This window comes from Herpailurus yagouaroundi, unplaced genomic scaffold (assembly GCF_014898765.1).
Source record: "Herpailurus yagouaroundi ecotype Mexico unplaced genomic scaffold, PumYag 253, whole genome shotgun sequence".
Lineage (NCBI taxonomy): Eukaryota > Metazoa > Chordata > Mammalia > Carnivora > Felidae > Herpailurus > Herpailurus yagouaroundi.
In genome coordinates this window covers 5,624,932-5,643,155 of record NW_024412470.1, presented here as the reverse complement: position 1 = coordinate 5,643,155, position 18,224 = coordinate 5,624,932, and the positions used below count along the sequence as shown (strand labels likewise).

Below are 18,224 nucleotides of genomic sequence, written 5' to 3'. Positions count from 1 at the left end.
CAGGGGGTGGAAGAGGAAGTGTGGCAGCGGGTGGTTTGGTTAGGCTGGAAAACACTCCAAGTGACCAGGCGTTGGAAAGCGTGGAATGACAGCGGGAAGCACGTCGCGGAGCTTTGCAAGCCCCCTTGGTGGGAAATAAGGAGCCGCTGTAGGTTTTTGCAAAAGGAAATGCAGTGATCAGCTCTGAGCTGTAGGACACCCTGGGTGGGGCAGAGACAGCAAAGGAAGGAAATGTGTCATTTCAAATAGTTCAAACCATTTTGGAGTTCGGATGGATTTATGACAGCTAATCCAAAAGCACAGTGCAGCAAAGAGATGCATTAAAAATGAAGAGGGCTGAGTTCTAGCCCTGCCTTTGCTTCTAATTAGGTTTGCGTCCAGGTGAGTCACTGTGCATCAGCGATCCTTAATGTTCTCATCTGTGTAGATGTGTGTCTGTCCATCTGTCCATTACTCAGGTGGCTGAGTTATACGCGCCTGTATGATGAGGACATGCATCATTTCCCCCTTTGGGATTGACAGCTCGAAATTTCCAAAGTGATTTAAATAGGATATTTAGATATTTCTGCCTTACTTTAGGACAAGCCATTTCCCTTGAGATGGCTACGTAACCGTTACCCCTCAGATGTTCTCTCACTCTGTCTTTAAATTTGTCAATGCAATGTGATATCCAGGAAAAGAAGGAGGCAATGCACTGATACGCCATGTCTCTCTGTTACGATCTCTAGAACTTCAGGATCTGATGGACTGGACAGGAAAGAGACACTCCTCTGTGCTGCTAACGAGTTCTTAAGGACAGCTAATAACTGAGCAAAGTCGGAGGTGGCCACAAGGACAGCTAGTCCAGACTAGAAGAGAGAGAGTTAACCGTCCTCACACGGAGCAGCCTCTCCTTGTCGTTTGGCATCATCATGGCTGTCCTGCTAAAGACAAAACACATTTTCCAAAAGAAGGCTCTTTTGACCCCTTGGCTGCTGTTCCAAAATGGGGAAATATTACCAGGATGAAAATTACGCAGGGCAAATATTCATGAAGAAATGTGGTCTAATGGAAGTCGCGTCTGTAAAATATCCAATGCTTAGAAATAAATGAGAATTCTGTCAATCATCTAAACGACTCCATATCTGGAATTATATACAGTAGATTGCCTGCTTTTTTTTTTTTTTAACATTTTGTCCAGATGTTTATATACGGTCTTTACATTTTATTATTTGATGTTTATTTTATGTTTAATTTACAGACAGCCCTTTCTTCACCAATCCATCTGGTCTACTAAGAAAAACAATCCTTTCTGGACAGGGGGAATTTGGCAGAAAGACAGACCCATCGAACGTCGTGGGTCTCAACTTCCTGTACCACTACTGTCTTAACCAAGAGCTTGTCAAATCCACTCCGTGGCCACGGTTTTTCACAGTCAGATGTTTTCAATTTGTCTTCCAATATGATGTTTACTCAAACATTTGGCAGATTTATAATTCCTCCATTCTCCCCTGCCACTCATTCTCGGGTTTTAGATTTTCTCGTTTAATAGTTGTAGCCGTATTTTACACTTCCTATAAATCTTCATGAAGTTTCTAAACCCAGTGTCATACACGTTGAGAATTGCTATCTAACAGAACCCTTTCAGGAACTGAGGGCTGTATTTTATAGTTCTGCATTAATTAATCCTCTGCCTGAGGTCATGAGCAGGTACGAAGTTACTTTTTAAACTTGCAATACACACAGCCTGATTCTTCCCGCTGGAGAACAGAGTTGCGGCCGGCAAGGTCGCTTCAACCCTGTCTCTTGCCTGGTAGCCCTGGTTTTGTCTGACCTGGAGACGGGAGTGGTAGGTTTTGCCCTCCTCCCATTCCTGTGCCTGTGGTATCAGAAGAAATTCATTTCTGCCCCTGCCTCTGTAGAAGCAGAAGCTTCCTAGGCTGACACCTTTGCCTCCTTGCGACGCCTCTCTGCTCACTTCAGCCACCAGGAAGCTCACCTACCTCTGAGTTTCTCTAGCACCGACTACCTGTTTCAGCATTTAATCATACTCTGTACTGTCTCCTGAATGCTGTGTCTGCTCTTGGCTGTTAAGCCATCAATATCCCCAAAGATAGAGAACATACCCATTTTGGGTGTCGCATTCCTCAGTAGGAGATGGATAAGAGAGAGACAGAGAGAGAGACAGAGAGAGATTAGTCTCAGGGATGTCTTTGAGCAAGTTACAAGCTTTGTAATGTACGTGTAACTTACATGTACATACCTAGGAAAATGATACTCTGAGATTATATGACACATTAGATATGTATTTAGGGGATGTAGACCTTTGACGGGTCTTCCCTTAAAGGAGAGACCTGCCAACCTGCAAGCATCTCCCAAAGCAAGAGCTTCCCTGTGGTGGGCTACCAACCATTATATGACCTTGAGTATGTTGAGTGTGTTTACTGTCCGTCTACGGGCCTCCGTGTTCTCAACTGGAAAGTGAAACAAGTAGACCTGATAATCCCAAGTTTCCTTCCAAATCTGGGTCCTGAGCACCAGGTCTTTGGCCGCTATTGTCTCCTCCATGCCATGTTGGTCCATAGAGGTGTCCCCTGAAGTTCACGGACACAGAGCAGTAAGAAACCTGGAGATTCCAGAGGGCTCCAGGCTGGCTCCCCCCTCACATCCTCCTCTTGTCTGCATGGAGAAGACCACAGTGCTATTTTCCGCCTTCATGCCTGGTCCGGCTGACATCTGTTCTTTTCATGTCATAACCAAAAGCTCCAAATCCAAGTGGCCTTTCCCCACTTGTTTCCTCAAAACCTTGGCAGCGTTCAGAGTGATCATGCGGGGGGTGGCTGTCGCGTCTGAGGTGAAAGAGCGGCATCAGCTGTAGTCCCGAACCACAAGGATTTGGGGTGGAACCCTGAGACCGCATGCTTCTGGGTTTTCTGGCATGTCAATTTAGCTTACAGCTACTGACCCTCCGTGGGTGTCAGAGGTCGTATTTGGTAAGTAAGCACAAAGACATAGGAACAGCAGAACAATCGTTCAGAAGACCATAGCGTGATTGGAGAGTGATACAAAGCAATGCGGGCATATGGAGGTCTAAACAGCATGCCCACCCCCGGAGTCCTGACACCGTGTTTCTTGGACTCCAGGGTGGAGGATGGCTACGTGGACTTGGAGACCAAGGACCAGGCCTGGGAAACTGGGATTTAGATCCTAGAAAAGAAGAGGAGAGACGCTGCCAGCTTACCTCAGAGAATCACTAGGTGAGTTAACAGCTCACCTTGATGCCTTCTGTGTCTGGGACCCCCGGTGGTTTTCAGCAGCAGGCACGATTTCATTTGGAACCTTGGTTGGTGCCATAAAAGTTTAGCCCATTTAACCCAGTCTAGAAAACCTGCGCTGAGATCCTTGGACATAGGTTTTCTAAGAAGACTGAGAAGGTGCCCACACGTTGGGGAGCCTCCTGGTAAATTATAACCCTAGTGGGGAAGAAGCCTTCTCCTATGTCAGCCATCATTATAGGAGGAGCGCCCAAGCAGAAATCATCAATGCAGCTGGTCATCACAGATAGGCCGTAGGGCAGGAAGTAGTGAGGAACTGTCGTGCTGGGACAGAAATTATTAGTGCCTAGACCTACCTCTCCTGCCTGTCCCACCTCAGTGAGCAAGGGCCACCTTTCAACCACCAGCCTTTGCATTTCTTTGCAAAGAAACTGGTTTTGCCACCTACGCCACAGGTCAGAAATACCAGGGAATTAATGTTCCCCTCACGAGAGCTTTTTTTTTTCTTTTTAAATGTTTATTTATTGGTTCTTGAGAGAGAGGGTGCACGAGTGCATGCATGTGTGCAGGGGAGGGACAGAGGGAGAAGGAGAGAGAGAATCCCAAGCAGGCTCTGGGCTGTCAGTGCAGAGCCCAATGTGGGGCTTGAACTCAAAACTGTGAGATCATGATGTGAGCTGAAATCAAGAGTTGGATGCTTAACTGACTGAGCCGTCCTCACAAGAGCTTTTAACCTATACCAGTGGAGTTAGTATATTAATACTGTATTTCTCCCACACCTCTGGACATCTGGGGGGGTATCCTCTGAAATGAGTGATCCATGGAATTCTCCCACAGGATTGAACTTCAGTTGAGTGGTAACTTACTTCGTTGATCTTTATTGGCTACCTTCTTTTTTCAATCTTACACCCCCAGTCCCCACTTCCCACTGATATTTTGCAATCTCCTTCCAAATAAACCACTTGTTCCCTAATTTCTGTCTCCATATATCCTTCTACAGGTGAGGAGAGACCCAAACTGAGACAAATATTCAACATGACATTCTCAGATAGCTGGAGTCAGGCACTCCCAAGAAGGGATAGAAACGGGGTCATTGCATGCTCAGCAAATCTGTGGGTTGGAGACCAAGAGCTACAAATGGCCTGGGATGATTTTTACCTTCACCATTTCCTCCCCTCTCACAGGCAGGTGTGACGCAGGGAAGCAAGGGTTTCAGGAGGTGGAGAAAAAGGTTGGCATTTTTACCCATAAAGACGTGAACACCTAGAGCTTCTGGATCCCTTGGGCTCGGAAGCCTCCTCCTCCAGTTGTGAGGCTCCTGGAATGAGAAGTAGGTCCTCAGAGCCATAAACCCCCTAGATGGACGTCTGCAGGCACTTGACCTTCATGGGTCTCCCTCTCCAAGCATTCTTATGCTGGGATTTTCAATTCTGTTCTTAACTTGGGTATTTCCTACATGAGCTATGCGATGGAAATAAACTGGGCATGATGATAATAAACGTAGACTTTAAAAAACATATATAGCAACAGCAAATTGCCACTTTCATTTGCTTAAAGCATCCCAAAGTCTAATTTGGAGAAAATTGCTAGTAATCCCTGAACTTCCACTGGGCTGCACCCCTGGTCTCCCCATCAACTATGGGTAGCCTTTCCTTCAGTTGTTTACTCTCTTTATTCCCGTGGGTCTTTGCTTCTCTTGCTAAAGCAACAAAGTCTAATCACTGTGCTTGAGCAACCTCCCCCGATCTGCTGGCCCTCACACCTACATATTCTACGTGTTGCTTCCCAACTTGGTTTATTGGAGGTAGGAAGTCTGGGATCCAGTCTTCACTTTGGGTACCACCCTGGAGGGCTGAACATCAAGTTGGACTCCAAGGTACTGCTCTCACTGTCTGGTTGCTGAGGATGCATTTATCAGGTTCTGGTTAATTGGGTTTGAAAGTGATTCACAGAACAACAGGTACGGGGGCTGGATCAAGGAAGAGGGCAAAAGGGCACTCAGTTGATGTATCACCCCCTGCCTCACCACAAAATAGGCTCGACTCTGCAACCCTCCTCAACCGCATGGGAGGAGAGGGTGAGCTGGCATTGCTCACACCGGTGTGTCAGTTGAAAATTGAACATAACCTTGTTGGAAGAAAATAAAGATAAAAAGGTATAATGTTGAACATCGTCATTACCCTTGAAGACATCAGAATTGGGTCTTATGTAGTTCTTTTGTCTGAGATACCCTAGGGTCAGTAACAACAAATACTATCTCATTTTTTTATTCTATTCCAAGGGAACTAATTAGGATATTTTATAGGTGTGTTGCCAGTGGTACAGAACCGCTAAACTACTTACCAATGGTACTTAGCCAAGTCAGTGATAACACCTTCATTCAACTGATAGAAAAATGCAAATAAAGAAAATTTTAAGGTTTTTACACTGCCATGGTCTAGACTCTTTGAGTACCATGCTTTCGAGCTCATTGAATTGGATCTTTTCTTTTAAACACTCAAAAAATAATTTTGTATTATTACCTTTTTTTATATTATCATGATTTTTTACAGCAATTGACTGAGGTTTTTGTTTTTTGTTTTTTAATATAAAGAAGACTTATAATTTGTTGACCAGAAGTCTCTTTGCCCAATCAGTGGTGAAATACTTAATTAGAAGTCACAAAATGACAAAGACAATTTTTCATCTCAGAACTTTTATGTATAATTTTTGTAGTTTTTTTAATGTTTATTTTTGAGAGAGAGAGAGAGAGAGAGAGAGAGAGCAAGAGGGGGAGGGGCAGAGAGAGAGGGAGACACAGAATCGGAAGCAGGCTCCAGGCTCCGAGCTGTCAGCATCAAAGCCCGACATGGGGCTTGAACTCACAAACCACGAGATCATGACCTGAGCCCACATCTGATGCTTAACTAACTGAGCCACCCACGCACTCCTCATCTCAGAACTTTTAAAGTATGCAATTGTTCGTCAAATATTTTTCAGTTTGGATAAAAATCTCGACATGCGTTTAAGCCTAAGGGTAGAAATCTAAGCTTATTTGTAGGAAGAATATCAATGATCATTCTCAATGTAGCTGAATGATTCAATATTTACTTGTTTAATTGAAGTATAGTTGACACACAATGTTACGTTAATTTCAAGTGTGCAACGTAGTGATTCAACAACGCTATGCGTTATGCTCTGGTCACAAGTATAGTTACCATGTCACCTGGGTGGCAAGTTAGATCTTTTCATTGTGAATAACAGCTATTTTCTAGAGCAGGATAACCACTTAGAAATTTTAATAGATATGTGAAAATATTGTTTAAAGTGTTATTTATTTATTTTGAGAGAGAGAGAGAGTGAGCATGAGCAGGGGTGGGGAGAGAGAGAGAGAGAGAGAGAATCCCAAGTAGGCTCTGCACTGCCAGGGCAGAGGCCAACACAAGGCTCAATCCCACGAACCATGAGATCATGACGTGAACCGAAATCAAGAGTCTAGCACCTAACCAACTGAGCCACCCAGGCGTCCCTCAAAATATTTTTTTATTGTGAATACTGATCCATTATTTTAAATGATACGTTATTCCTGGATTATAGTTATTTTTCATCATAAATGAGAAAGTATTTGATCTTTTACAAGAATATGTGAATTTCACTGATCTGGGATCGTACAGCAAGGATCCAGGGTATTAACAGCACAGTGTGACTAAAGGATTTCTTGAGCTGACAAAGTACTTTTGCATATATTTCACATACAAATACATTGTATTATATGAATTAGGTAAATGAGAATAGTGTGGAGTGATGAGCCAACTTGCTGGTAACAGAGAAAACCAGGTCTTTTTCTTTATCCCTTCTTTTTCCTTACCCCAGTCAGCTGCTCTACTACCTGATATTGACAAGAAAGTTCTCAACCGACCTTTGAAGATTCTTCACACCCGTAGAAACTGGACTCCTGTTCTTAGCAATTGTTCCTTTCTAGGGCCAGCAACGAGTTCATGTTTGAATTGTTAAGGCTGCTACAAATGTCTACCATTTATGCCTGATCTACTGGTCTACTGGTCTCCAGATGGGCAGAGCTTACACAGAACTCGATAACTGTTCATAATAATATCTCTTCGCTTTGCACTGTTCTCTAAAACGATAAGGAAAAGAAAAGATATTGGGGAACACCTCAAATCAGGTCCCTAACCAAAGTTTTTCTTGAGCAGCTGATGTTCAGTTAAAATATGATTCCACCTGCCAGTGATTTCTGGCACATCACGTTTTCAAGAGTAGAAGTGTATTTCCAACTCCTCTCCGAATAGGCATAGAGGTAGGCTGATGGAACCCCAGCAACCTAACACAACCTACAGAACCTAACACTTGTGCAGATGAGGCTAAGAATTGTCATTCATGTTTTTTAGAACTTGGCTCAAAACTCACATCCGTTTAGGATGTGCTTCTAGATTACCTGTGCATGTACAGACCATATATCTTTAGCTCTCTCTGCCCTTGGAGCGTTGTCTTTAATCCACCTTGTAGTTGTTGTCCTGGGTCATGGGTTACTTTTAATTGTTCTAGAATCATTTTACTCTCAGTAACCTCCGGGAAGGCTAAAATTCCATCTTTAAATTCTCCTCCGTCCCCCTCTCTGAGGAACATGAAAAAGGATAAACACAGGATCTGCAGGTAGAAGATGTGGGCGAATGTCTCAGCTCAACCATTCATTAGCAAAGAGTTGACCCGGGCTCATTCTTTTACCTTTCTGAGCTGCGGGAGGTGTAAAATCAAGATGATTACGTCTCCCCGCCCCCCCCCCCCAGGCTAGTTGGGAAGATTAAATGAGAAAATAGATACGAAACACTCAGCACAGTACCCAGAGCCTGACAGATCTTCTGTAAGTGTTGTTTTTTTTGCCCTATACTTGGTAGACACTTGTTGCATAAATGTTCACCCCACATGTGCACCAGGACTTAGGCATTTTCAGACACGGTTCTTTGGTCACTTATGGCTTTCCTCTTACCTCAGGAAGAACTGCTTTGAACCATCTCAGATTAGGAGCCATCTGCCTTCAGTAATTCAGCTGTTCTACAAATGGATCACCTGCCTCTTGGCTTCTAATGGCATTTGGTCTTCCCAAGAGGATGTGATGATGCCAGTGAAATGGGGAAGCAGCCACCGCTTCCCAAATGACAGCTCACTTGAGACTCCATCTTTAATTGCTGGGTAGTTTGCAGGTGTAATTGCCCAGTAATTGCCCGAACACACGTAGTGGCAAGATGTGTTTACAAGTCATGGGCCATACAATAAATGGCCCACTGATTCCCATTACCCCCAGCCAGCAATGGCTTGTGCTTGGAAGTTTCAAATGCCAGCTGCTTGATAGGGGAACAGAAGCACCTGACACTTTTTTAAAGAAGTTATCTTCGATGTCTCCCCCCAGTTCGCTTCCTTGTGTGTCGTTTCGGAAGGGCATTAATCACGGCCTAAAGTCACCGATGGGGTCCTCTGCTCCGTAAACTTCGGGTTAGCTTTTCTGCAGATGGTGTGTAAAATAGACCACTAACCATCCTGAGGTTTCTCCACTCACTTCTCTGTAGTATATTAGTCAGAATAGACCCAGGTTAAACAGCATTTAGGAGGCAGTGCCTGGTTATGTCTCTGTGACTTTGTCATGACTCTATGCTTCAAGGAAGCTTTATGGGGATGCCTCATAAGGGCCAGACATGAGGAAGTCATTAAGTGAAGGCTAGCCAGACTGAAACATGTTTGAAGTTCTCACTCACTACGCAATGAAGCGTGGCTGTTAGAATATTTGTTTTCAACAGTGAATTGTTTCTTGCCAATGAAATCCACCGCCTCTGGAGCATCAGAATGTGGGTTTGTCATTGCACATCAGGAGCACATGGTCCTTGTGATCAGGTTAAGGTTTTGGGGAACCTAAATGCGTGTAGAGTGGGAAGTTCAGAGAAAGGTTTTGAGTCGAGGCTCTGCTATTTGCTACCTGCGTGACAATTTACTTGCATTCATTAAGCTCAACTTCTCTATCTAGGGGATGTCGGATTTGAAAAAGGTCGGTGTTTTTCATAGGTAATACCTGGGAAGTCCTGGGGTTCATATCCTCTAAGTTCTGGTCCCTCCCTGCCTGCCTCAACCGGCTGGCTCTGTGTCATCCGTCTGCCATAACAGGGCTTCCAAATTCGATTATTATTATTATCTCAAAGCGAGTGTCTGTAAGTTGTGTTGGGATACCCCTGGACTAGATGATCACCGTGTCAGTCTGTGTTGTTCTGACTTTCTTCGGGGCTTAAACTCGTGTTCCAGGATATTTAAGTTTGTGCGGCCCAGAAAGCAGGAGCTATAAGATAGAGAGAGGTGGGGAGGGAGAGTAGGGGGAGAGAGGAGACATTGAGGGCGAGAAGGAGCTCTTGGTCTGCTCCCTACCGGCTCTCTGAGACAAGGCAGATCTATCCTGGCCCAGGTACAGCCCATCAAGGTCAGCTTTGCCAGGCTGCATGGTCAGATGACAGGAGACTTTAAGCCTTAGTGTGCAGGTGCCATCCTGGTTCCTATATGTCAGGATCAGAACCTTGCATAGTCCCCAGGGAGCCGACTGCACAACCCTGTACGAATGCTTGTGCGCCAACGGCAGCAAGTGGGGGAGCAGTCAGATTCTCTAGGAAGTAGAGAAGCCGGAAGACCCATAGTTCTCCTCTCTGCCATAAGGCAGCATCATGGCCCAGCCACCACCTCTGAAGATACCACCTTCCAGGGAGGGAGGCAGAAGGCAGAGGGAGCCAAGGGCTTAGCATGTGACCCAAGCGTTCACTAAAGAGGTTGTTTAAATGATCAGACATGGCTAGTTTTGAGGCCTAAAGGGCTCTGCGTTATCTCCCCCTCTCTAAGGGGCCCGTGAGCCCTCAGGAAAGAAACCCTACTACTTACAGACAAAACAAGGACTTGTGTCTCGTGTGGGTGTGCACACTTGAGTCGTCGTGCGAATGGAATTTGTGAGCTCGCTGGACTCAGAAGACCGTTAGAACATTCCACTGAAGAGCATCCTATGCAATCTACAATCTACAACCTACAATTCCATTTAGAACCACCCTTCTCGCGTGTCTACGAGAAAGACTGATTTGTGGTGCATATTTCCACCCCCTCCCGCCCTACAAGGTGTCGCCTTACCCCAGGGGTTCCTCCTCTTGCATGGATGTCATCGTGGATGGCCGTGCACATGCATGGGCCGCATGGGGGCTTTGCACACCCTGGCCTGTGAACAGACAGCTCCCTCTGCCCTCCGAGCCACAGCACGGACTAGACCGAACATGACGAACATGTTGGGTCATTCTGCTCCTCTCCGGGACTTGATGTCCTGCCAAGAGCCGGAGCGAGCGCCTCACACGCAGGTATCCCCACCGGCCTGCCGCTGGCTCCCTGCTTCCCTCATCCCCCCAGAACCTGTCCACACTTCCCTTGGTGCCAGCGAGGCCCATGTTCTTCGATACCGCGGCCCTCACAGGTTGATGTGATTTGTAAACATTGAGTGGCAGCCAGAGAGTCTAAATGCTGAAGGAAACCGCGCTCCCTGAGAAGATGACCTCACAGGCCCCCGGCTGCCAAGTGGAGACCTTGGACATCACTGCTGGCAGGCCACGCGGCACAGAGACAAAGGGCAGAGGGGAGCTTTTAAAGAGCGACTTCACCGAGTAGCAGCTGCCCTCTGGGTGTGTGCCCCAGGGGCCAGGCCACGGGGGGGGCCAGGAGGTGAAGGAATCCCACCCCTGTGCTCTCTGAGTGTTAACAACGGGAGAGAAACCGCATTTACCAAATGGTGCTGCACCAGCAGGCAGGGGAGGGTGACAGGGGGCAAGGTACTGGAAAACGTTACTGGGGTTTTTGTTTGGCTGTTTGAGGCCCCTGAAGAACTGCCCTTAAGACAGTGAAAGGAGGGGCGCCTGGGTGGCTCAGTTGGTTGAGCGTCCGACTTCGGCTCAGGTCATATTCTCATGTTCGTGGGTTCGAGCCCCATGTCCGGCTCTGTGTTGCCGGCTCGGAGCCTGGAGCCTGCTTTGGAATCTGTGTCTCCCTCCCTCTCTCTCTCTCTCTCTCTCTCTGCCCCTCCCCTGCTCGTGCTCTGTCTGTCTGTCTCTCTCTCAAAAATAAATAAAAATAAAAAAAGAGTGAAAGGAGGGCGAGTTGCTGGTGAAGGCTGCATCTAGTTAAAAAAAAATAGTAAAAGATCTTGACATGGAATTTGCATACCGATAGAGGAAGATAAAGCTTAGTGGGGATGGTGCCCGCATCACAACCTGTGAAATGAGAAACAATCACCTTATATGGTGCCAGGTGCCTTAAACTCTAAGTGCCTTGTACTCTAGGGGCATTACACACTGTGTGCCCCCAGGCTATAGGTATCACACAGTATGGACATTGCCAGTGACGTGCAAGCTACATGCAATATACATTACATGTGTCCAATAGTACCTGATGTGCAGTATACCCTAGGTGCAGTCTACATGAGGTGCTCAACCTGTGTCGTGATGGGCAGTGGGCAGAAAGAGGACACAGGAGTGGTATTTGTGCCTCCAGCGTGCTCAGAATCTAGTTCCAGAGAAGCAGCTAACTCATAACAGCTGGATAGCACTTGCAGGCTCCCAGGGACTGTCCTTCTTACCACATCTGCTGAAAATCCAGGCAGTCTTCCGCTGGGGATAGAAAGAGTCCAGAGAACGGCTGGGGTGTGAATGGAAAGGTTCCCTGTGGACACAGTCAAAGACCTGGGGCCGCTGGGGACCCCGGCTCACACTAGCCTGGCTGCAATCTAGTGTAAGCATAATAAAGTGTAATAAGCCACTTGCCATCAGCAAAGTGTAATAACAAAGCTGTTGTCAAATAAACTTAATTTGCTTTGTGTTTTGAAATCAAGTGTTGAAAACGGAAACACCTTCCTGTATAACTCTTATTGCTGGGTTTTTTCTGTTGTTTTTTTTTTTCTCTTTTTGTTTTGTTTTGTTTTGTTTTACTACATTTCCCTGGTTTATGATGAGGGAAGACTTCCACATCTGGGTCATATCTTATACGTTAGTGACAACGTCTCAGGCTGTACCCGGCACCTAGAACTGGAAGAGAGCGTGGCAAAGCGTGTGCACCTGCTGGCGGCAGGTTTTCTCTTTCTTCTGCTTCCTCTGGAGCCCAGGCTTCTCCCTCGGTCTCCTTTCTCTTAAGGAATTATCGTACAAGTTAAAAATCCATCTGAACCGCCTTCCTTCTTCCATTAGCTGCCTCTTCTTCTCATATTTTCCACTTCCTGCCCCTCAGAGCCTGGGCTTCTTCACCAGTCTCTGCACGTCAGGCAGGGAAGAGAGGATAGAGGATGGAGATCCTCTGCTTTGTGTGTGTGTGTGTGTGTGTGTGTTCCTATAAAGGCAAGCAGAGCTGGCCAATTTGGGCACAAGGGGAGGCATGGGGAATGGGCTGAGTTTATTTCTAAGCTCTGAAGAATACCTGTTTGTTACCATCTGTATCCAAGTGAGATATGTGAGCATCGCTTGGTGTTTCTTTCCCGGTACCTGCTCACTGCTTTAAGCGTTCACCACCCCACAAGCTGATCTCTAGGAGGTGAGTTGGGGCATCCACAAGTGATAAGGGGAAAGGATGCGTGTTGGTGTCCTGGTAAAGCTCTGCCGTAGGCTCCCCCCAGTGCCGCCAGCAAAGAGCGCATGTGTGGGAGCAGCGTCCTGGGCAGTCACCAGAACGTGGGGGATCGAGACAACAGCAGCAACAACCATTTATTGCTTTTATTGAGTACTTACTCTGTGTCAGACATTGTGCTCGTGCTTATCTGTGTTAAATCATAATAGCCTACTATTTCTATGTAACAAGTGGTGAAAGCTGAAATTTCCAGAAGTGAAATAGCTGACTCAAAGTGATACAGACCAGGGCTCTGTTTTCCCAACACAAGCCCTAATAACAACTGACATTGCATATATATTTTTTTTTCAGTTCACAACGTTTTCCTCAGGAATGGTATTTTATTCAAACCTTGGCAAAAGGCCCAGGAGGCTAAGAGACAAACCAAGATTATATAACTCGTAAGTCGACCAGGTGAGACTTAACACGGATTCTTGTAAAACAATGGTGTCAGAAAACTAAAGGTAGATCTCCAGGTTGTGTGAGAAGGAAGAGACCCTCTTCCAAGTTAGACCTGTATCTCCACTGCTCAGAGCTCATCTCTGACATTAAAAATCGTGCTAGCTGGCCCAAACCTTTGCTTTGATCATTACCTTTTTAAAATTTTTTTTTAAATTTTTAAATTTTTTTTAAATATGAAATTTATTGTCAAATTGGTTTCCATACAACACCCAGTGCTCATCCCCACAGGTGCCCTCCTCAGTGCCCATCACCCACCCCCCCCTCCCTCCCACCTCCCATCAACCCTCAGTTTGTTCTCAGTTTTTAAGAGTCTCTTATGTTTTGGCTCCCTCCCTCTTTAACCTTTTTTTTTTTCCTTCCCCTCCCCCATGGTCTTCTGGTAAGTTTCTCAGGATCCACATAAGAGTGAACATGATCATTACCTTTAAAAAAAAAATCCTGTTGAGCACAGCAATAAATGAGGTGGGTGTGCCTGGGGAAACTCAGTGAAAATTTATCATGAAATAACCTCATTAGAGTTAAAAATAACTAAATTAGTCAGAGCTATGCATTTTATAGTATACGTTGCTTTAGAGCATACAAAATGAAGGAAAACTTCCAAATTCTTTTTATGAAGCAAGTATAGCATATCTAAACCTGATAAAACTAGCACCAAAAAAAAAAAAAAAAAAGAGAAAGAAAGAAAGAAAGAAAAGAAAATGAAAATTACAGGCTAGACTAACACGACTTACAAATACTGGTGGAAAAATCTTAAAAACTTTTAGTGGAACCATATTAATAAAATAATAAAGATAATATACCATGAACAAATGAGGTTTATCCCAGGAATTCAAAGATTAAATATTAGAAACCGTATTAATATGATTTATCCTTTTAATGATATGTATAAGGGTATAAAGGAAAAAATCCATGTGATTGTTTCTAGAGATGCTGAAAATTCTTTGACAAATTCAACATCCCTTCCTAATTAAAACTCATTTTTTTAATTTGTTTGAGAGAGAGAGAGAGAGAGAGAGAGAGTGCATGCAAGTGAGGCAGGGGAAGTGGGACACAGAGAGAATCTTAAGCAGGCTCCACACGTAGCACGGAGCCCAAGGTGGGGCTCGACCCCATGACCCTGGGATCATGACCTGAGCCCAAACCAGGAGTCAGACCCTCAACTGACTGAGCCACCCAGACCCTCCCCCCGCCAGTTAAAACTCTTGAGAAAATATCTCCTCAAAATGATAAAAGATACCGGGGCGCCTGGGTGGCGCAGTCGGTTAAGCGTCCGACTTCAGCCAGGTCACGATCTCGCGTGAGTTCGAGCCCCGCGTCGGGCTCTGGGCTGATGGCTCGGAACCTGGAGCCTGTTTCGGATTCTGTGTCTCCCTCTCTCTCTGCCCCTCCCCCGTTCATGCTCTGTCTCTCTCTGTCCCCCAAAAAATAAATAAACGTAAAAAAAAAAATGATAAAAGATACCTATCTCCAACCTAAAGCTAGCACCTTAATGAATGGGAAATTCTAGCGACATTCCCAAAAAGATCGGGGACGTGGAAAAGATATCTGCCACCAACATGGCCACTAACATCATTCTCAAGGTGCTAGCTAGGGTAAAAAGAAAAGAGAAAACAGTCATTGGCAGATGGATATGAAAGGAGAAATAAAGCAACCTCTGCATGCAGGAGACATAACAGTGTACCTAGAAATCTTAGAGAAAATCTCAATAAAAGGATTCAGCAGGGCAGCAAGATATAAGGTTAACATGAAAAAAAAAAAAATAACACCATTCACATACACAAATAACCATTAGAATGCATAATGAACGAGAAACCAAATTTACAATAGAAAAAAGGATACAACAAAATATTTAGTCATAGAGTTGTCTCATTTAAGAAAACACGTGAATAGGGGTATCTGGGTGGCTCAGTTGGTTGAGCGTCCAATTTTGCCTCAAGTCATTATCTCCCGGTTCGTGAGTTCGAGCCCCTGCATTGGGCTCGCTGCTGACAGTGCAGTGCCTGGTTGGGATCCTCTGTGGCCGTCTCTCTCCACCCCTCCCCTGCTTACACTCTTCCTCTCTCAAAAACAAACATTAAAACAACAACAACAACAACATGTATTCATAAAACGATACACGCCCGTAGCAACTTTATTCGTCATAGCTAAAAATTGGAAACCACTCAAATGGCTTGAATTATGGGTGAACCAAGTCTGGCACGTCCACACCACGGAATGCTCCTCAGCAACACCAGGGAACGGCAGTGATTTGTGCAGCAACAGGGAGGAGTCTCGCAAGCGGTTTAGCAGGGGAAAGAAGCCAGACTGAAAGTCCACTTATTGTTTGACGGCATTTATATGAAATTCTCCGGAGGCAGACGGTGCTGGCGGGAAGATTGGCACTTCCAACAGGGCTAGTGAGGGGAGTCACTGCGAACAGGCACGAGAAAACTTCCTGGGGGCAAAGAAGCTGTTTGGTAACTTGATTGTAGTGGTGGTGACGTAACTGTCTACATCTGCCAAACTCAGGGAATTGTACACTGGGCTTTATTATGCACCAATTATACCTTGACAAAGCTGACTTTTTGAAAACAACTTTTCTCCCCGGGCGCCTGGGTGGCTCGGTCGGCTGAGTGTCCGACTCTTGATCTCAGCTCAGGTCAGGATCTCACAGCCATGGGATCGAGCCCCACGTTGGGCTCTGCGCTGACAGCACGGAGCCTGCTTGGGATTCTCTCTCTCTCTGCCTCTGCCCCTCCCCCCCCTTTCAAAATAAATAAATAAATAAATAGATAGATAAGCATTTAAGAAAATAACTCTACTCTTTACTAGAGTGGTTCGTGTTCTAGGAATCTGCAGAAAGCCAGCAAAGGCCATCCTAGAGTAAAACTGAAACAGAGAAATAGCTTTGTGGGCTGTTAGACGTAGACTAGACGTTTTCAGGCAGGAAACTCAGTGTCACCGGGTCATTTCTTCTGGGCTTACAGGTTTGGAGTTTCTCACCATGTCTTGTAAAGCTCTGAGCAAAACTCCACTTCCTTTTCGCTACATCTCATAAATCCAGGATTATTTCTTGCCCTTACGGAACCACATAATCCTAGTTTTATAATGAAACTATTGACCTTAAGCAATTTTCTTTTCCTCTTGCCTCAGTACCAACCCCCAAAGAGAATAAAATAGGGAAAATTGTTTTTTTAATGCATAATTGGGGACTGTGCACATGCACACACGTGTTCTTTGCTCTCTTTTCATGTAAGCAACATGGCTGCCTATCGAGAGTTAGTGACTTTCTTGACAGCATCAGTCTGAGAGCAAACTACTTTCTGGGGTAACGGACTTGATTCTGAGGTACAGCTTCCTGTGCTCCTGTTTCCTAGCTGCTTACTTCCCACTTTTCCAGGATCAGTGGCTCTGTAAGGAACTCCAAACAGCACACGTCCAAGACTGCCCCTTTCTCATTAATTTAGTGTCACATGACACTAAAACTTGAAAGAAAAGGATATTCTAAGTCAATTTCTACTTTATTGTCTGGATTACTGTTCTTTTTCTTCCCATGGTTGATCTGAATGTGAGTTTGTCTGTCTTATGCTGTTACTTTGCTTCATTGCGTAGAACCTTCTAGCTGTTGCTGGTATCGCTGTCATTACTGCTGTGATTGTTACCCATTTGAAAATCGTGGGGACTCAGGACTCAAACTTTGATGCTATTTCATTCTAACTTTTCACCCTCTATTTAAGAACGAAATACCCATATAAGGGGAGAATAAAAGACTGAGTCAAGTCTAAAAAATATGACAAGTAAACGTATCCAGTACCATAATATCAAACATGAAGAATCCTGCTATGAAGAGCTTGCAGTTTGCAAAGTGGATTATTGTCCAGGATCTTCTTCAGTGATCAGTTAGCAGGGACCCCCCCTGGGAGATGAGGGGTTGAAATGGGGGATGAAAATAAAAGAGGGATGTCCTAGAATTTTACCCACTGCAACCTTGGTGGGCAGTAACTTTCACCTCAAAAATATTTCCCATGGGTGCCTAGGTGGCTCAGTCAGTTAATCATCCGACTTTGGCTCAGGTCATGAACTCATGGTTTGTGAGTTCGAGCCCCGTGTTGGGTTCTGTGCTGACAGCTCAGAGCCTGGAACCTCCTTTGGATTCTGTGTCTCCCTCTCTCTGCCCCTCTCCTGCTCACACTCTGTGTGTGTCTCTCTCAAAAATAAATAAACATTAAAAAATTGAAAAAAATTTTTCCACGAAAATTGTTTCTGTAACATTTGCCAATTTTAATATACAGTTTTTTCTTATGCAGACAAATGAGTAATCAATACTCTCAATTAATACCAATGGCTATTAGCCAATGTGTTGGTGGCCTAGTGTGTTGGCACATTGGATGACGAGCACACAAAAATCAGGAAGTGAACTTAGGGGCTGCATATATAAGAGAAATCAGGCTTAAGACTTGTGTCAAACACAATAAGTTACCTACTTTTTAACCTGTTTGTTAAAATCCTATGATTCAACCTATTTGTTAAAATCAGATGAATATAGGGGTGCCTGTTTGGCTCAGTCGGTTGAGTGTCTGACTTCGGGTCAGGTCATGATCTCACAGTTCGTGAGTTCGAGCCCCGTGTTGGACTCTGTGCTGACAGCTCAGAGCCTGGATCCTGCTTCGGATTCTGTGTCTCCCTTTCTTTCTGACACTCCCCTGCTTGTGCTGTCTCTCTCTCTCTCTCTCTCTCTCTCTCTCTCTCAAAAATAATAAACATTTTAAAAAATTATAAAAAAATCAGATGACTATAATATTTACAGAATTTGGAGTCAGCCAGGGTTTGAATTTCAACTCTACCACAGGCAACTTTAGGCATGTCAACAATCCTCTC

At 45.0% G+C, this 18,224-nt stretch overlaps 1 long non-coding RNA gene across 1 annotated transcript in view; it reads left to right on the top strand.

Moving 5' to 3' along the window:
* The window catches only part of LOC121020874 (uncharacterized), a 3,071-nt gene extending 1,964 nt beyond the window's left edge, over positions 1–1,107 (top strand). The window contains exon 3 of the long non-coding RNA XR_005786339.1: positions 729–1,107. This is a non-coding gene — a long non-coding RNA (uncharacterized LOC121020874). The remainder of the gene's footprint in view (positions 1–728) is intronic.
* The last annotated feature ends 17,117 nt before the right edge of the window (positions 1,108–18,224 follow it).